Here is a 17,403-nt window from a genome sequence, read left to right as displayed (position 1 = left end):
AAGCTGTGGGGAGCAAATATGCATATTTTACGGTACGTTTGAAGTGATTAAGTTCATCTGATAAAGTGATAAACCATTGAAAAGTGTGTAAACTTGTTGAATATGCAAATTTTGAAACTAAGTATTATATGTAGGTTTTCGTTCAATGAGATGTGGTTTAAAAGAAATTCATCTGTAATGGTAGTACATACATTTTAGGTTTTTAAAGTAAGGACATTTCTTTTTTATATAGTAAATTCATGTCTAGTGTAGTTATGTTGTTTTTGTAATAATGCCTTCAATTGTTAATTATATACACAGGTAATAAGTATACTCATACACTACAGTAGGGTATTTGACTACCAGTCAAATCAGTTTCTTTTTTCGAACTGTCAAAACGATTTGCTACTATGGAATTTATATGAAACACTAGCATGAGTAGCATGTGACGTCACGATCAAATTACCTACTTTTTATAGTTTTATACGGGTTTTAAAATAGAAAATGTGTCTTAAATTAACTGCTGTCCACGTTTCTTTATTAATCTTCTGATGCTTTATTTCTTGCGTGGTGTAATAGTACATTATGATACAAGTGTGCTAAGTTGGTCACTACACACGAGGCGATATTGTGCGCGCGAGCTGTAAGCGAGCGCGCAATAAGAAAGCCGATGTGTGTAATGACTAATGCACACGCGTTTCATGCGACGTTTTTCAATACACTTGCGAGAAAAAAACATTACATACGAGGCGATATTGTGCGCGCGAGCTGTAAGCGAGCGCAATAAGAAAGCCGATGTGTGTAATGACTAATGCACACGCGTTTCATACGATGTTTTTCAACACACTTGCGAGAAAAAAAGAAACTTTCATATTAATCAAATTTTAATTGTTAAAACAGTTAGTATTGTGTGTTTCATCTGACATACTGCCGGCCGGGCCGCGCGCCGCGCACCGCGCAGGCGGTCGGGCGCGCCCGTGCCCGCCAGTCTGACCAATTAAAGAAGGCTCCCTTTCCATGCATATTATTAGTAATCAGTTAGCTTCTTAACTCAGTCGGATAATATAATGAAAAAGCACGAGTCGAATATTACACTGAAAGAGCACGCGTGTTTAATATCTAGGATTATGAGCCAAAAATCGGTGGAATAAAAACTTCGTTTTGAGCAAGTGTGTTGAAAAATAATTTATTTTAAATAAGTACAGTCAAATACCTACCCTATATGTAATTACTCGTATGTAGGTACTCATAATGAAACAACGTAAGATATAGGTACAGTTTATGATTATAAATATACGGAATTACCTATAATGTAATTAAGCACAGAAATATGACAAGTATTGCAAATAATGCAAAGTGAGTCTAAACCGTAAAATGATTTAATACTTTCGAAGTGATCATTATGGCCTTGCCCGTATCATATTGTCATCATGTCCATTTGTTGCACGGGTTTCCCAAAAATAAAACAATTCCTCTTTTTTGTCGACAGCGATCACTTGAATGTGGTGATCGAAAGGTCGCCAGCACATCCTGTTTGCATTGAACGGGTGTTGATAGATGGACGGGCCGTGTTTTCCCTGCACTAGATACACTCTATTGTTAGATTGCCAGTTTTTTATACACAACAGCGGCCGGCTTTATGTATTACGATTAATACTTAGACGGTGTCTCTGTAGTTTCTAAATAACATTGTTTTGTATCGCTTTCTGTCAAGATGGCTCATACAAATTCAATTGATTATGCACGCCTATTGCAAACATGTTCAAAATCTATGTATCGATACTTATCTTATGCAATTTACCTACTTGTAGGTTGTAGACGGCTATTAATAGGTAAAGTTTATGTGTCAGCTAATAATAATAATTATTATTCATAATAAAATAAGTCTATAACATCTCTGTATTCAGGTAACTGATAGCAATTAATTCTAATTGATAGTGTTGAGTACCCACCTGGCGTATAATAAAAATTAATAAACGTATCTCCTACGGATATGGCACAAGGAGTTTTGGCACAAAACATCACAATATACACTATCTGTATACAAGTGTTGTGTCACTGCATACGGAACACTGGGGCTCACGTCACAGTCACTCCGGGGGTGCGCACGAGCACATTTCGGTCTACCCGCGTGTCGCGTATCACAAGGCTCGGATTCGGGTCAGGAAATGAGAACAGTCGGTCGTGTTGTGTCGGTAAAGGCTCGGGCCAGACTGAGCGGTTTATTATTATATCGCGGGAAGGAGCGCGGTTGTATTCAAGGTTCCGGCGGCCGCGGAGGCTCACGTACCGAGGCTTATCTCGTCGCGGCTTTGTCGTTCACGAGTCGCCCGTTCGCGTTCATCTCCTCTCATTACGTGTGCGCCTAGGAAATTAGGAAATTATGTATGACTATTTTATCATGACAGCTACTCTTCATACGGTTTGAAAGTTAAACTCTCTTTGCAGATAGGTAGTACAAATATGGGACATGAGGTAAAGATGTAGGCATTTACTCAGTTTGCGTAAAAGGTGACAGCCTGAGTACCTAGATATAAAGTTTGTCGTGCCTCAAATTTTTACTTACACGGCTTACACCTTAGGTAACATTTGCAAACATTTGTTTAAAACTGAGATAAAAGACAACAGGGCCATGCAATGTGTTATACGCGCCACTTGCACCATCCCACTAACCCGGTGTTACCTGGTTAAACCTGGAGTTACCAGTACAATTATACATCGGGTTAAGGGTTTAACCGCTTAACCCCGGGTTAGTGGGATGGTGCAAGTGGGCCGATTTAATGAGACAGGACATTAAGGCGGTTCCCTGAGCCAGAAGGCGAGAAATCTCCTTATATGATCATATTTTTCAAGAGACATTGATATTCGTAGACGTGGAAAAAATATATGTAGTTCTTGATTATCTTTAATTTATAAGCTTCCGATACACGAATTATGACACTTTGCTCGATACAATTAATTCCCAAAGTAACCTCTAACTAGGACTTTTAAACCAACTTTACTCGGTTATTTATTATGTGACACTATAAACAAAAAAATAGAAGAAAAAATAATCTTAACTTAAATAGTAATTTTACCGCTTTCGAATTTCGATATTGTAAGGCAACGTTTTTAAAATAAATAAAAATCGACAAAATTCGATCAAAATTGACACTTGGTGCGCCATGGTCTTTCCCGTTCTTTCTTGCGAAATGTGACAGTAATAGCGGCAAACTGATTGAACGGCCTTAACGTGAGAATTATAAAGCACCAACAGCATCCTGGCAATGTTTGCAGGCAGATTGGATGGTGAGCATCTTAACCACTGCAGTGCGCTCCATATAATGGGCAACCCTTAATGTTATAATAACATTAATAACACTTTACATGTAAGATAAGTATTAAATTTGTAATTATTGTAATTTTATGTTTAATTTAATCTAGATTTATAGTAATTTTTATGTAACTTATTGTTATATATGAGTGTGTTGATTGTTATAAGTTTTGTAAATTATGATCCTAGTTGATCGAATCAAAAATGATCTCATTGAAGTTTAATTTAATAAATTATAAAATACTGGCTGTTACCCGTGACTCCGTTCGCGTGAATTTTATGTTGGTTGTTGTAATTGAAGGGAGAGTTGAGGCAAGGAGACGGAGGGGGGGACCAAAGAGAACATACATAGATCAAGTAAAGGAAAAACTCAACGTCGTGTCGGGCAGAGGACCGACACATATGGAAATCGCTCCACCGAAAAGAGTATAACTCTTAAATATATGATGATGATGTTGTAATTCTATATTGTAGCAAAAAACAGCAGTTGGAATAACAATTTGACAACACGTGACATTTGTCTGGCATAATATCTTTTTACGAAATTTCAAGTTCTTCGCTCAAAGAAATATTTGTTCTCGAAACTTTTACCATTCTCTCACCCCCTTAAAGGAAGAACTTTGAATATCATGCATAGTTACGTAGGTAATTTGAAGAAATATATTTAGCCCCATTTTAGTTCCCTTAGGGGGTGAATATTCAAAAACGTAGAAATCCCTTTTTTCTACGAGTAATATTACCTTCTTTCTAAGAAGTTTTACTCAAAAAAATATTTGTACCCGACTCTATATCAACTTTCAACCCTTTTATTAACCTCTTATTCTAATATTCAAAAACTATAATTTTATTAGTATTTTTAAGTCGTAAATTGTTCGACATGTTTCACTCCATAACGGGGAGCTTTAACAGGAGCACACGTTGGTGCTTAATTGAAAATTATCTAGTTGATTAATTCCTAGAAGATAAGAAATTACAGGGCAACTCATGTACTTACGGGATGCGGACCACTTACGGAAAACGGAAAGGGATGACGACAAAAGATTGGCTTCGGTAGCCATTATATACCTATTTAACTGATTGCTATAAATATAGGAATGGGCGTGAAGTAAAGCAGGGGTCTACAGCGAAAATCGAAATTTCGGTATCTGCCTTTCTATCATTCTAATATAATAGTAATTTTCGCGGTAAGCCCTCAGGCGTGTAGTCTGTAGTGTGCGCGTGATGGTTGCCACGTGCGTAGCTGCGTCGGGGCATGCTACGAATTCGGTTTGCGCGGTGATATCGCATTGTCGGGGTGCCTACAGCTTGCCTGCCACGTGGGCTAGCTTGACACTGTACTACAGAAGAGGTCAGGATACCGTCATATAAAATTTCTCTTAGTTACTTAATTAAAAAAATGTGTAAATCAGTAAGTCAGTTTTTAGGGTTCCGTACCCAAAGGGTAAAAACGGGATCCTATTACTAACTAGGCTGTATCTCATGAACCGTGATAGCTAGACAGTTGAAATTTTCTCAGATGATGCATTTCTGTTGCTGCTATGAAAACAAATATTAAAAACACAATAAAATAAATATTTAAGTGGGGCTCTTATACAACAAACGTGATTTTTTTGCCGTTTTTTGCGTAATGGTACGGAACCCTTCGTGCGCGAGGCTGACTCGCACTTGACTGGTTTTCTAATTTGTGTGATAGATAGTCATTAGTTTAATAGTAAAATTTTTAGCTCAGCTTTATTAAATCAAACAAGTCAAATAAATATAATAAACGTTTCTTCAATAAATCCCTCAGATTAATATCATATTGACATTATATCAGATATAATTCAGACAAGTGAGCAATGAGCATGTCGGAAGTTATTTGAATTAACATGGCCATACTGAATAGTTGGGACGTAAATATATACAATAAGTATTCATTTCCTGCTCCCACAAGGTTATTTCGTAGTCTAACATAATTAGTTCCTCTGTATATTTAGTGCTTGTATCGTTTTGCTTATTTTTAATACGAAGCTCGGCATTGACGGCATTGCATTGTCGGCAGTGGAAGTTCAAGGTTCAAGACGATCATCTCGATTGTTTATGACTGTGGTCAATATTATACGGTTGTTATAATTATAACAAAACCTGGCTAGAGCATCGCTTTTGGAGCACGTTTTTGACAATCTGCTTCATATATACCTATTAAAGTTAATTACTTTCACATTAAAAACGCACATACATACAATTCATACCTAGGTACTTAAAATTAAGGTTCCGAATTTAGACATCTAAATATAGGACTTCTTTCGAAATGTGTGTGTTCAATGAATATTAATTTGAGATCATTGAAAAACTTACTGCGCCACGCCATTTTTAAAGAGATATCAAAATATTTGTACATATACATGCGAACTGACAGTATCTGTATTTATACATAAATAAATAATAAATAAAATAAATAAATATTTGCTACGTTGGTAAAGCTACGTTATGTTGAATTAAGATAATTGCTTCCCGTGTCTAATTAAAAAAAAATTATATCAGTAGATAGTTTATTTAATTTTTTATCGTGTGAAATTAGTATGCTTACGCCGTTACGCCACCATTTAATGTAAGCAAAAAGGTGGCTAATAGTAGTTAATAGGTGTACCAATCGACGTAATACGGCTAACCACAAAAGATTTGGTCGGTTGTACGTGGTTAAGCGCCACTTGCACCGTCCCACTAACCCGTGGTTAACCCGTTGAACCGTTAACTCAGTGTCAAATTGTACTGGTAACCATGGTAACTCCAGGTTTAACCGGTTAACTCCGGGTTTATGAATGGTGGAAGTGGCCCGCCTAATTGGAAATTATCGTCCTCTTTGATTAGCTGAGTGTTGTTTCAGTATTTTTTGCACTATTTTTTATACACCTATTTGTGGTTGATATAAAACGCGATTCATTTTTGTTGTTTCTTGTGGAAGCGGCAATAAAAATACAGCAGTCTTATTACACACATTACATTAAATTATTACCGACCGACAAAACTCCCGAAATCACGTTTGATTATGGTTTTATTTTTCTTATTGGTTGTTATAGTCGCAATATTGAGAAAAAGACACTGTTAAACATTCACAGTTCATGATAAACTCCTTGGTTAGACAGAATTCCGGAAAAATCCAGAAGGGAATATTGTACAGTCAAGTGTAAAAATATGGGTGCACACATCATACTCAAAAATATGTCCCATAGCTCTTATGCTAGCGAATTAAGAACTATGGGACATATTTTTGAGTAAGTTATATGCACCCATATTTTTACACTTCACTGTATATTTAGATTACAATGTTTCTTTGCTATCCGAGATAATAATTTAGGTTTCTTTTTTGCATGGATGTCATGGACATGGATGGAGGTACGTACCGGGCACGTTCTCGGTGACATATCGGCTTGCGAGACATTGTAGCTAGGGAGCCGGCGATGCTAAATGTGTAGTTACTCGAGCGTCGTAGAGACCTATTGGAATCGAAAGATTAGATGATAAGAAGAAAAAAAGGGTTCCAGCGAGCAGGAAAGTGTCTACAGGTTTTTTTAATATCGGAGGGTTAAAAACATTGTTAAGTAGATTGTGAATTTGGTCGTTTAAGTCCAAGTTATAGCTGTAATTTTTCTATAACAATATGACACTTATTTGTACGCATTTCCTTAATCTGACGACCACTAATTCGACGCCCGATTTTCACATTGTAACCCTCAGATTAAGGAAATGCGTACAAATAATTGTCAGATTTAGTAATAGCATAATTATAGCATTAATTTGGACTAATGACCAAATCCACAATCTGCTTAACGATTTGTTGAACCCCCCACCAACCAACGGCTCAACATAGACGGCTAAAAGTGGCAAAGGTAGAGACGGGATAGCAAGATATCACTCATATCTTAATCTGACGCGCTCGAGTAACTACGAAAATCCCCCCTTGGGTTCCCCAACCACTGGCAAAGCATGGCGAATTCAATTTGGTGCCCTGGTTTCGCTCGCAGCGTCACACAGGCGGGCTCTTTATCTTTTAAATGTCATTCGGGTGGAGCTTTATTCTAGTCTATGTGAACAAATCAGCTAGTAAATATATTAAATACAGTAAATATACTTAAAGGGTAGTACTATTAGTTATTCTGTGCTTAAAATGCTATCACACACATATCTGTATACATAACTATTGCATAAAGCTAATTTGTATTGTGTTTAACAGTTGAGTTCATAATAAAGAAGGTCATACATTATATTTCAAAACTTAATATATTGTGGAGCGTAAATTACCATAAATAATGGATTCCATATTTATATAACCAGAAATAAACATCCATGCAAGCAATGTTAATGAGTTGAGTACTTAACTAAGGTCATCAATCATCATAATAACTATTATTATAGAAGCTTGGTAGGACAACTTAGTAGAAGGTTTTCCGTGAATACGTTTTGTTTTTGTTTTCAAAAACAGTGTTATCACTGATTCACTGCCGATTGTTATTCTCAAGCGACTGACTGCGGAGCTCCAAAGCAGACTATCCACCACATAATACACGACATAGAAAGTTTAATGGCAACCATTTAGACCTGCTCACGCCTAGTGAAGACGCAGCCCTATGGGCAATAGTTATTTGTTATACAAGGGTGCAAAGTTATATTTTACCCGCGAGTGTTTCAACACACGAGAAGTAAAATACATTTGCACCCGTGTGTAACACAAAACTTTTACCCTCACTATAGCGAGGAAAGTGCAACACCCACAGGAATCACACATCTTCATCACTGGAATCACTCATTTTTTTACGATAATACGATATTATAACAGAAAACTCTGGAAGTTGTGTATTTTTACGTGTCGGAGTCGGTGAGAAAAATTTTGTTGACAATGTTGACATTTCTGACGATGCGTTGTCACGTTACTCCCTCCTCCACGTATATTGGAGGAGTGAGTAACGGAGCTAGGAGTGAGGAGGTAGAAAGGAAAAGATAGATATAACAGGGGTAGGTTCTTTATTTAACGGCTATTGTCTAAATATGACACGCTACAGATGGTTTAAATTACAAAAAGAATAAAATAAAGTTTATAGTCGCGCTAATAGCACGTGCAAGGCAGGAGCACGCACACGGATAGGCGCGCTGATAGCACGCGCAAGGTGAGGCGCGCTGGTAGCACGCGCACAGTAAGGCGCGCAGATAGCACGCGCAAAGGTAAGGCGCGCAGATAGCACGCGCAAGGTGAGGCGCGCTGGTAGCACGCGCACAGTAAGGCGCGCAGATAGCACGCGCAAGAGTAAGGCACGCAGATAGCACGCGCAAAGGTAAGGCGCGCAGATAGCACGCGCAAAGGTGAGGCGTGCTGGCAGCACGCGCACAGTAAGGCGCGCTGGTAGCACGCGAACGGTAAGGCTCGCTGGGTAAGGCGCGCTGATAGCGCGCGCACGGTAAGGCGCGCTGGGTAAGGCGCGCTGATAAGCACGCTCTTCAAAGAGGCGAGGCGCAGTGACAACACGCGCCTGTTGAGGCGAGGCGCGCCGATAGCGGGCGAGGCGCGGTGACAGCACGCGCCTGTTGAGGCGAGGCGCGCCGATAGCGCGCGCCTAGGAGACGAGGCGCTCCGCTAGAGCAACTGCAAAGCACCACCGGACTTGGGTGCGTGCAGAGAGCGCCAGACTTCGCCAGGAACACAGGTAACCTTTTAATGAGCGCGATCGAGGGTTTCTTGATGGTGCGGGGCCTGGCTTGGCCCCGCACGGACCCTTACAACTGATGTTCCTTTGTTGGGAACTAGAAGCAAACTGAATTCAGATGTCCGCTGGGCCGCTTATATAGCTAGCGATAACATTTTCTAGAATTATTGTTTACTTTGTTATTATTTTTGAAAATATTTGAAAATATTTGTTCACCAGTAACAATTTTTAGATAAAATTTAGAACAAACTACTTGAAAACTATACGACCTAAACTTCATGCTAAAGAATTTAGAGTAAATTATTAGTTTGACGGATAAAGTCAAAACAAAGAAAGAAATATGTCAATGGAAAATTTATAGTGAATTTTAGGTCGATTAGCTTCGAAATTATAATAAAAACATGAAATGATTAGAAAAACAACAAGGTAAGTAACCGGACGGGTCAGGGCCGTAATAGGGTAGAAGAAGTTTAGGGAGAATTTAGAAATGGTAGCCAGAAAGTAAACATTTTATATCAAAAGTTTCAGGGAGTAATTTGGAAGACGAGAATCAGACAGAAAGAGAACGCAAAAGCGTTAAGGAATTATAGCCGATTGGAGAATCCAGAGCATCAGCCCGTGGGAGTAAGAACTGGGAGTTAGGACCCAGGTATGAGATGCTACATTACCCCAAAAACCACGGAAAAAAAACTTTGTCGTAATCTTAAACGGAAAAGTTTTTTTTTTGTGAAGAGTTAAGTTTAGGGGAAAGTAAAGGAAGTAAGGTAAGTAGGTAAGTAAGTAAGTAAGTAGGTAGGTAAGTAATTAAGTAGGTAGGTAAGTCAGTAAGTCAGAAGAAAGAAAGAGCAAGCTCGTTAATGGGGATGAATAAATGGAATGAGAGGATGAGTGATATAATGGAGAAGAAGATGAATAGATCGAGGAACTTCCCTGCACTCATACATCTCCTGTCATAATCACGCATTCATAAGTCTCTGGCAAAGGAAGGGGATGTGGTTCACGCTCTATGACACACACTCCTAAGAAGTCCTCGCTATGACCTGAGGCTTCTTTATAGAAGGGAGTAGTCAGCCGCTCCACTGGAAAAGATAATAAGATAATAATGAACGACCTAAGGCTTATTTTAAGGGAGTAGTCAGCCGCTCCGCGAAGATAAGTTTATGTACAAGTTCTAGTCGGTTTAGAGCCGACGAGAATAGAGAGTAGGGGTAGAACCTACTTAGGTTGTGGTAGGGGTAGACCTACCACAGTAGAGTAAAAAAAAGTAGTGTTTGACCATAAGGCTTATTTTTTTCTTCAGAGTTGGACTACCGCTCTGCAGGGTAAAGAAAAGAAAAAGAAGGGCACTTGGCTTATTAAGCCACCCGAGAATATGAAGAAATATTTACAGATGACACACTCACACAAAATGAAAGAAATGGAAAATGGCAGTTAATGAAGAATGAAAAACGAGCTTGAAGAAGGACAAAGGGGAGGAGGAGGACGGGCTGAGCTGCAGAGTAAAAGAAGTACAATTATTATAAAGTTAAAGACCTATAAAAAATACATCATTAGAAATAAAAGTGATAAAAAAAGTAGCTATCTAGTCTGATTGCTATAATAAGATAATCTAAAAAACGTGCCATATTGACTAAGGAAATAGAAAATTAAACAGAAAGAGGCCGAAAAGTTATTTAAGATTTAAAGACACGGATTCTGTCTATAATTTAGAATTTAGTGGGTTAAGAAAGCCGGTAAATTTAAAAGTTGGGCGCCAAAACTGTCACGTTACTCCCTCCTCCACGTATATTGGAGGAGTGAGTAACGGAGCTAGGAGTGAGGAGGTAGAAAGGAAAAGATAGATATAACAGGGGTAGGTTCTTTATTTAACGGCTATTGTCTAAATATGACACGCTACAGATGGTTTAAATTACAAAAAGAATAAAATAAAGTTTATAGTCGCGCTAATAGCACGTGCAAGGCAGGAGCACGCACACGGATAGGCGCGCTGATAGCACGCGCAAGGTGAGGCGCGCTGGTAGCACGCGCACAGTAAGGCGCGCAGATAGCACGCGCAAAGGTAAGGCGCGCAGATAGCACGCGCAAGGTGAGGCGCGCTGGTAGCACGCGCACAGTAAGGCGCGCAGATAGCACGCGCAAGAGTAAGGCACGCAGATAGCACGCGCAAAGGTAAGGCGCGCAGATAGCACGCGCAAAGGTGAGGCGTGCTGGCAGCACGCGCACAGTAAGGCGCGCTGGTAGCACGCGAACGGTAAGGCTCGCTGGGTAAGGCGCGCTGATAGCGCGCGCACGGTAAGGCGCGCTGGGTAAGGCGCGCTGATAAGCACGCTCTTCAAAGAGGCGAGACGCAGTGACAACACGCGCCTGTTGAGGCGAGGCGCGCCGATAGCGGGCGAGGCGCGGTGACAGCACGCGCCTGTTGAGGCGAGGCGCGCCGATAGCGCGCGCCTAGGAGACGAGGCGCTCCGCTAGAGCAACTGCAAAGCACCACCGGACTTGGGTGCGTGCAGAGAGCGCCAGACTTCGCCAGGAACACAGGTAACCTTTTAATGAGCGCGATCGAGGGTTTCTTGATGGTGCGGGGCCTGGCTTGGCCCCGCACGGACCCTTACAACTGATGTTCCTTTGTTGGGAACTAGAAGCAAACTGAATTCAGATGTCCGCTGGGCCGCTTATATAGCTAGCGATAACATTTTCTAGAATTATTGTTTACTTTGTTATTATTTTTGAAAATATTTGAAAATATTTGTTCACCAGTAACAATTTTTAGATAAAATTTAGAACAAACTACTTGAAAACTATACGACCTAAACTTCATGCTAAAGAATTTAGAGTAAATTATTAGTTTGACGGATAAAGTCAAAACAAAGAAAGAAATATGTCAATGGAAAATTTATAGTGAATTTTAGGTCGATTAGCTTCGAAATTATAATAAAAACATGAAATGATTAGAAAAACAACAAGGTAAGTAACCGGACGGGTCAGGGCCGTAATAGGGTAGAAGAAGTTTAGGGAGAATTTAGAAATGGTAGCCAGAAAGTAAACATTTTATATCAAAAGTTTCAGGGAGTAATTTGGAAGACGAGAATCAGACAGAAAGAGAACGCAAAAGCGTTAAGGAATTATAGCCGATTGGAGAATCCAGAGCATCAGCCCGTGGGAGTAAGAACTGGGAGTTAGGACCCAGGTATGAGATGCTACAGCGTTTTGAAATTGCATCGACTCAACTTGTGCGTTCAGAATTACATTCAACATCATTTTAAAAAACCGGCCAAGTGCGAGTCGGACTCGCGCACGAAGGGTTCCGTACCATTACGGAACAAAACAGCAAAAAAATCACGTTTGTTGTATGGGAGCCCCATTTAAATATTTATATTATTCTGTTTTTAGTATTTGTTGTTATAGCGGCAACAGAAATACATCATCTGTGAAAATGTCAACTGTCTCATGAGATACAGCCTGGTGACAGACAGACAGACGGACGGACAGACGGACAGCGGAGTCTTAGTAATAGGATCCCGTTTTTACCCTTTGGGTACGGAACCCTAAAAACAAATGTTTCTTACGGAATTTAAGGTTTATGACTTAAAATCATTAAATAAAGCTAAATTTGGTATCCATTTATTTAATGATAATTAATATGGAACGAACCATTATTATGAGCGTTTTACGTTTTGTTATCTGTCAAAAGCTACTTAGACACGCTCCATCCAAGGTCAAATTACTTTCCCCTTTTCCCCTTTTCCAAGGTTAAATTGTTTTAAAAGATAAAAGACGGCTTTTCGACTTAGTGAGGGGAAAAGTATATAGCTTGCTGCGCCTAATACAGCACAAATAAATATAATTATGCTTTTATTTCTTCCTTTTCTTTGCAAAAATTTTATGCGAGAACTTAGACTTAATTATGTACGTCTGTATTCCAATTAACAATAACTTTTATAGTATTTTACCTACTTACATATACAAATAAGTAAATGTCATCGGAATTATCACGATAGGTGTTTTATGAGCTAGCACGTAACGTGCCCTGTTGTCTTTATTGTGTGCCGGCCCTTATATCTGCCCCTTATATTTGGCCCTGTCATTATACTCATTATATATATAAGAGTTTTACGTTTTGTACTTGGACTATGAGTTACTATCTCTTGATCTTACATTTATCAAAGTTTAATGCACATCCTGTTGCTTCCCTTCACCGATGCAAGTAAAGCCAAAGGATCTGTTAATTTAACGTCAGCTTTACCACAGTATAAAGTTATTTCAGCATGGCATCTGATCTGACGCCAACTGAGTCACGCACGCCTCGCTCCCTTGCCGGCCGAAGTTGGGCTTGTGAAATATACATTTAAATATTCGACAATGTAACTAAACCTTTGTCCCAAAACTCTTGTAAAGGTACTTAAAATTATGATTCGTACTTTTGAAATACTTTCAAAACTTGACATCGCATTATTAGTGTGCAACTGTTCTCTCCTTAAATTTTATTACGAAAATGTTGATTCTGTTACACGGTAAATGCAAGTAATTATGTTAAAAATTCATTTATTTTTTGGTAATGACATAATTTATGGTACTGAAGTTAGTTGGCTGGGGCAAATTATCTATCTTTTTTTCATGCAATATTTTGTCATTAAAAAGATCGGTTGTTTAAGTTGTGCCTAGTGTAATAAAATTGCCAACTTTTCTTATCTTATCCTGATTTTACGGGTGTTATAAAAAATGTAACTCAATGAAAATTCAATGAAGTCGATATAATATCAACTTAATTTGACTTGCTTACACAGTTACCCACATGCACATTTGCTATTGTATCTAAGACAGTAGCAATAGCGACACACAAATGATCAGGGTCCGTGTAGTACATGTCATGCCGTTGATGGAAAAATGACGTCACGCTATGACGTAATTAAAATTAATATTTTCGTAATTCTTTAATAATTAACAATTTGTCAACCTCCTTCATATCAGATTCTTGACAATCAGTATAGAAACGTCTGACTTTCATTTTATTGTCACTCAACTAAATAATAGATTGTTAGTTTATTAAATACATATTTTTTTATTTTTAAGTGTATTTTAAGTAACAAGTATTTATTTTTTACGCGTCAACAGATTACTTATCTAAATTTGTAGTGTTCTTATAAAAACTCCATGTATGTTAAATTACGTCATTTTTGCGTCAACGGCATGAAATGTACGGGCCCTGCTGAAATGATCAAAACAAATTTCGACATACCTAATGCACCTACCTATTGCACTGTGACTTCATCGTAAGGATACCTGGTCTGGCAAAGTTGCCATGAGAAATGTGTTTAGAGCTATACTAAACATAGGTAGTTATTAATTAAGCGGCATTTAAACTAAAAAAAAAAAATGAATTTGATGTATCGGGTGTTTCTGTATAGATAATAGTAAGGTAGTACTTACTCGTATTTAAAAAGATCAGAAAACTCATGCTCAAACTTCATACTTTAGTTTTGCATTTATGTACATACCTACGTAGATAATATGTGACACAACTTACTCGTATCTGGGTTTTTGTGTCGATGAAACCTTTTGGAAAACCCAATACTTTGTTGTTCAAGTGACTAATAACGTTCATTTGGTTACAATGCAAAATGACAACGTGATAGGAGTACCTTCTTAACATTTAACTTTAATTGAACATGTGTAATTTATTAATTTGTTTTTCTGTCTTACAAGACAGAAAAACAAATTCATTGTTATAATTGTTATAATGACGATAGTTCCGTTTTTAGGGTTCCGTAGCCAAATGGCAAAAAACGGAACCCTTATGGATTCGTCATGTCTGTCTGTCTGTCTGTCTGTCCGTATGTCACAGCCACATTTTTCCTAAACAATAAGAACTATACTGTTGAAACTTGGTAAGTAGATGTATTCTGTGAACCGCATTAAGATTTTCACACAAAAATAGAAAAAAAAACAATAAATTTTGGGGGTTCCCCATACTTAGAACTGAAACTCAAAAAAAATTTATTTGTCAAACCCATACGTGTGGGGTATCTATGGACAGGTCTTACAAATTATATTGAGGTTTCTAATATATATTTTTTCTAAACTGAATAGTTTGCGCGAGAGACACTTCCAAATTGGTAAAATGTGTGTCCCCCCGCCCTGTAACTTCTAAAATAAGAGAATGATAAAACTAAAAAAATATATGATGTACATTACCATGCAAACTTCCACCGAAAATTGGTTTCAACGAGATCTAGTAAGTAGTTTTTTTTAATACGCCATAAATCATAAATCGCAATTTACCTTTCACTCACGTTTCACATAAAAAATACATTTTTTTTAATACCACGTCGGTGGCAATCAAGCATACGGCCCGCCTGATGGTAAGCAGTTACCGTAGCCTATGGACGCCTGCAACACCGGAGATATTACACGCGCGTTGCCGACCCTAACACTCCTCTCCTCTGTTTAAATTGTGTAATGTACGGAACCCTCTTTGCGCGAGTCCGACTCGCACTTGGCCGGTTTTTTTTTATATGTTGTAAGGACCACTACCAGTAATTTTGCACCACTCTAAAAATCGCAGAAGTTTCGTACTTTTTTATTAGTCTCAATATGTCCTAAAATGCGTTTTTTCTTTAAATAAATCCATACGTTTATGTTGGTTGGTTATTAATATTTCAGGTTAAAGGCTTCAAGGTTTTTGAGTAAATGACTATGTTTTCAATTGTCAACTGCAAATTAAATTTTTATGGCAGTAGTGCCTCAATAGCAACATGAAGTATTTTATGACTCAGCAGCCATGTCACCAACTGCCAGAAACAACATGTAATCGCGCCCCGGTACATACTTGTTGGATAAATCTGTATTCGAGGCGATTCCTCATCATCCGGGTGTTGTAACCAATTAAGATAATAGGTAAATATAATGCCTCGAGCATTAGAAACGAATGAAGCGAACTCGCCTTGAGCCGACCTCTGGTCGACCTGGTATGGTTGACCTTATCGGATCACAATATGCGGACAAGGAAAGTGCTCACTTCCGCACTCTCGTTGAACCACCGTGAATGAATATTACATTAACTAGTACATATTGTAGGATGTGAGTGATGTGACCGTTGACTTTGGAATGTGCTATTTAAGTACTTACATGCCGATGCCGACCTGGAAGCCGATTTTTGAATTTCGAGCGCTCGATTTCGTGTGGCTTCTTTCAATATATTTCGAGTCCTATATTGACCGGGATATAGACCGTGATTACCTTTTGTATTGTCAAAATAAGTCAATCAATATAAGTCAAGTAACTAGTCAATATGGGTAAGTTTGTAAGTATTCAATACTAGCTTTTGCCCGCGACTTCGTCTGCGTGGACTTAGTAACCGCAGCTAGAGTAAGAATAGAGCCTGGAAAAATTCTCATAGCAATCTAAATTTAAGCATAATATGCACACAAATTAGCATGCACTTCGTTAATTATCTCAATTCCACCCCGCTTTTTACTTTCTTAAGGGATGATTTTCGGGATAAAAACTATTCTAAATTTCACCTAAATCGGTTCAGCGGTTTAAGCGTGAAGAGGGAACGCACAGACAGAAAGACAGACAGACTTTCGCATTTATAATATTAGTATGGATATGGATTTAGTGAAGTGCTAAGTCTAGTGAAACTAACCTTGAATCATTCAAAACTCTTATATATTTCGAGTATTAGGCATTTAAATTCTACTAATAGAATTGAAAACGAGTTGTCAATACCACTAGATTCCCAATTGCGGCAAGTGCTCCTATTTAAAAAATACCAATTCGCCGTTTTCCACAGATTTTAGTGACGAAATCGAGCGCTCGAAATTCAAAAATTGCCATTATTAGTGTTCCGTGCAAAACTTTGTTTTGAAAAACGGAACACTTATGGGATCACTTCGGTCTTGCAAATCAGTTAAATGCGTTTTTTTAAGAATTGTCACAGTATAATATACGTTATCAACGTCTGACGTGGAATGGCAACATTTTACACTTTACTAGCACGACATAGGTATCTAGGTATACCTACTACAGCGACTTTGTATTGATGATATTTTATACATATTTTTTTATAAAATATAAAAATATTCCAAATTTAAGTATTTTGACGCAACGTGATACTAATTGGGCATTTCCGGTTCAAATTGGTTGATTTTTAAGTTTCTTCCATGTTTCTTCCTATTGCTTAGACAGTGGTCACCTCTTCTTACGAAAAGTAAGTGGATTACTTTATGACTTGTTAAAGCACTTTTGTGGCCTTAGAAGAGCGTGCAGATCTACTGGGAGAAGATTTTTACAACTTACCAACACAGGTACTAGCCAAGATGATAATCGTTGATAGATAACGCCACTCAAAACACAAATAATGTATGGAAATAATCACGCGCCTTTTCGTAACATCTGTCAGTTCGATACATTTTATCGTTTCGTTTGACGTTC

General features: G+C 38.3%; 1 protein-coding gene across 3 annotated transcripts in view; it reads right to left on the bottom strand.

Annotated features, from left to right (window-relative positions):
- Positions 1-17,403, bottom strand: part of LOC134746125 (dual oxidase maturation factor 2) — an 81,878-nt gene that overhangs the window by 39,366 nt on the left and 25,109 nt on the right. The window contains exon 1 of one of the 3 annotated variants that reach the window (XM_063680403.1): positions 1,932-2,305. The exons of the other annotated variants lie outside the window; for them this stretch is intronic. The gene's annotated coding sequence lies outside the window, so the exon portion shown is untranslated. Of the gene's footprint in view, positions 1-1,931; positions 2,306-17,403 lie in introns of those variants that run through there. 3 annotated transcript variants of the gene reach the window in all.

The sequence above is a fragment of the Cydia strobilella genome, chromosome 12 (genome assembly GCF_947568885.1).
Source record: "Cydia strobilella chromosome 12, ilCydStro3.1, whole genome shotgun sequence".
Lineage (NCBI taxonomy): Eukaryota > Metazoa > Arthropoda > Insecta > Lepidoptera > Tortricidae > Cydia > Cydia strobilella.
This window is presented reverse-complemented; position numbering and strand designations above follow the sequence as displayed.